This window comes from Cricetulus griseus, unplaced genomic scaffold (assembly GCF_003668045.3).
Source record: "Cricetulus griseus strain 17A/GY unplaced genomic scaffold, alternate assembly CriGri-PICRH-1.0 unplaced_scaffold_302, whole genome shotgun sequence".
Classification (NCBI taxonomy): Eukaryota; Metazoa; Chordata; class Mammalia; order Rodentia; family Cricetidae; genus Cricetulus; species Cricetulus griseus.
In genome coordinates, this window is record NW_023277034.1 from 30,524 (window position 1) to 33,401 (window position 2,878).

Here is a 2,878-nt window from a genome sequence, read left to right on the forward strand (position 1 = left end):
TACTTGTTCCTGATACCACAGCCTATCTATTCCCCTGACTCAATATTGGATAAAAACCTCTTCATCAGAATATCAGATGTTGTAGTCAGGCAAAGAATAACAGCTTCATAAAATTAAACTAATACATGAGAAAAAAATTAACACATAGTTACTTCATTAAGCAAATTTTGTATAGCATAAAAGTAACACATTTTAAAATAAGGTTCTACAGAAACATACATTTACAATATGGTCAGTATTATGATTTAAGTTGCATACATGTGTATGATATTTTAGAATGCCATGAATTATAAAGATTTGCATATTGACTTCACTTGGGAAGAGTGGACTTTGCTGGATACTTCTCAGAAGAATCTCTACAAAGATGTGATGCTGGAGACCTATGAGAACCTCAATGATATAGGTAAGAGAATGTTTTCCTTCCAATTTTACAATAATAGCACAACTGTTCCTTGGTTATTGGTGTTCTTCTTTAATTTGATTGAGAAAGAAAAAGAATGTAATAAATAAATCAAAGTTATAAAGCTCACCGAGGACAGTAACATATTTTTTGCACATTTGCCTATATTATTTCACAATAATACTGTATACATTTTCTTGCCCTATATTTTAGGATACTCTTGGGAAGACAATATTATTGAAGAACATTGTGCAAGTTCAAAAAGGCATGACAGGTAATTTTCATTTACAAGCTCACAGAAATGTGTCTCTGAAGAAATTGAAATGTGTCCTGAAGTTTGAAACAGTAACAGCAGTGTATTTAAGCACAGCTTAATTTGCATTGATGATTATTAAATCCTTACAAGAACATAGAACTCAATTTCAGGTATTTTAACTGCATTTGAAAGGCAATATTTTAAGAATGAAGACAAGGTAATATTGCATTGATAGAAACTTCTACATAAATCATTACACCACGAATGCTATGCTGTAGTACCGTAAATCCACTTATTTCATACTACCTTTACTAAAGATAAAGAAATGATTGAATTGATAGTGATGTCTCCAAACTTCCATTAAACAAATACTCCATGGAAAAGTTGGTTTTACTCGTGTACTTGCTGTCACAGGAGCAATTATTTTCAAGAGTCAAGGGGAAGTTATTATAGGGAATGTGTAATCACAATAACATATATCTATAAGGAACAGAAAGTCAAAATGAATTAACTGAGGAGGTCTCTCCTTTGTAATCTTTACATTATTAATAATATCATGTACTAGTCATTATACAAACCATTTCAGCAAAGATATATAGAACATGTTTTACCTCTATTGCAGGATATTTAAAAGTCGTGTAGTAGTCCCTATTTTGAGCATACTTCCTGAATTTGATTCAAGTGTACCAGGAATTTGTTTTCCATCTTCATTGATAGTACACCAAGCTCACTCTGTAGAAAATCCCTATGACTCTATGTCTGTGTAAATACTTCTGTTTTTTGTAGTTCATTAGCAAATGTATTATGACTCACAGAGAAGGAAAAGTTAATAATACAAAAAAAGATGATAAACTTCTGAATTTTTCTAGTTTTCATTAAGTGAATAATCACCTGTAGAAAAAGGTTCTGAAAATGAGAACCATGTAATAAAGGATTATATATTCACAGTTATTTTCAAAGATACATGCAACCCTTAATGAAGGGGAAAACAAGAATGTAAGCACAGTGATAAAACTATAATATCTGATTCTTCTTTACAACTTGAATAAATTGTAATATTAATTTATACAGGTAACAATATTCAACATTGTATTGAATATCGTAAAGCATTTATATATTACCCTTTTCCTGGCAGGCATGAAAGAAGACAAACTGGAGAAAATTCTTCTGTATACACACAATGTGATGAAGCCTTTGAAAATAACAGTTATCTCCAAAGTCATGAAAGAACACACACAGGAGAGAAATCATATGAATGTAACCAATGTGGTAAAGTCTTTGCATATCACAGTTATCTTCTTATTCATCAAAGAACACATACTGGAGAGAAACCATATGAATGTAGTCAGTGTGGTAAAGCCTTTTCTCAGCACAGTGCTCTTCAAAATCATAAAAGATCACATACTGGAGAGAAACCCTATAAATGTAATCAGTGTGGTAAAACCTTTTCTTATCACAGTCATCTGCAAACGCATAAAAGAACACATACTGGAGAGAAACCATATGAATGTAGTCAGTGTGGTAAAGCCTTTTCTCAGCACAGTACTCTTCAATCGCATAAAAGAACACATACTGGAGAGAAACCCTATGAATGTAGTCAGTGTGGTATAGCCTTTTCTCATCACAGTACTCTTCATAATCATAAAAGATCACATACTGGAGAGAAACCCTATGAATGTAATCAGTGTGGTAAAGCCTTTTCTCGTCACAGTACTCTTCAAATGCATAAAAGGACACATACTGGAGAGAAACCCTATGACTGTAATCAGTGTGGTAAAGCCTTTTCTCGTCACAGTACTCTTCAAATGCATAAAAGATCACATACTGGAGAGAAACCCTATGACTTTAATCAGTGTGGTAAAGCCTTTTCTCAGCACAGTACTCTTCAAATGCATAAGAAGACACATACTGGAGAGAAACCCTATGAATGTAATCAGTGTGGTAAAGTCTTTTCTCACAACAGTAATCTTCAAATACATAAAATGACACATAATGGATAGGTACCATGGGAAAGTAACCCGTGTGGTGAATACTTTTCACAGCACAGTAATTGACTGCATCAGAAATTAACTTATAGTGGGTGATTATGGAAATTTCCAAGGCCAAATCTCAAAAAAAATGATGGAAATGTACAAAAGAAATGATCAGGATGGAAGCTGACAAAAATGTCTTTAAACGATGGTTGGCTAACCAAAACCACAAGAATGAGTTTATCTCCCATA

The 2,878-nt window shown here is 32.9% G+C and overlaps 1 long non-coding RNA gene across 1 annotated transcript; it reads left to right on the forward strand.

The window, feature by feature from the left end:
• Positions 1–292: 292 nt before the first annotated feature.
• LOC113839135 lies at positions 293–1,837 on the forward strand. The gene is made up of 3 exons (XR_004772646.1): positions 293–403; positions 614–674; positions 1,792–1,837. It is a non-coding gene; the product is annotated as an uncharacterized LOC113839135 (long non-coding RNA).
• Positions 1,838–2,878: the final 1,041 nt, after the last annotated feature.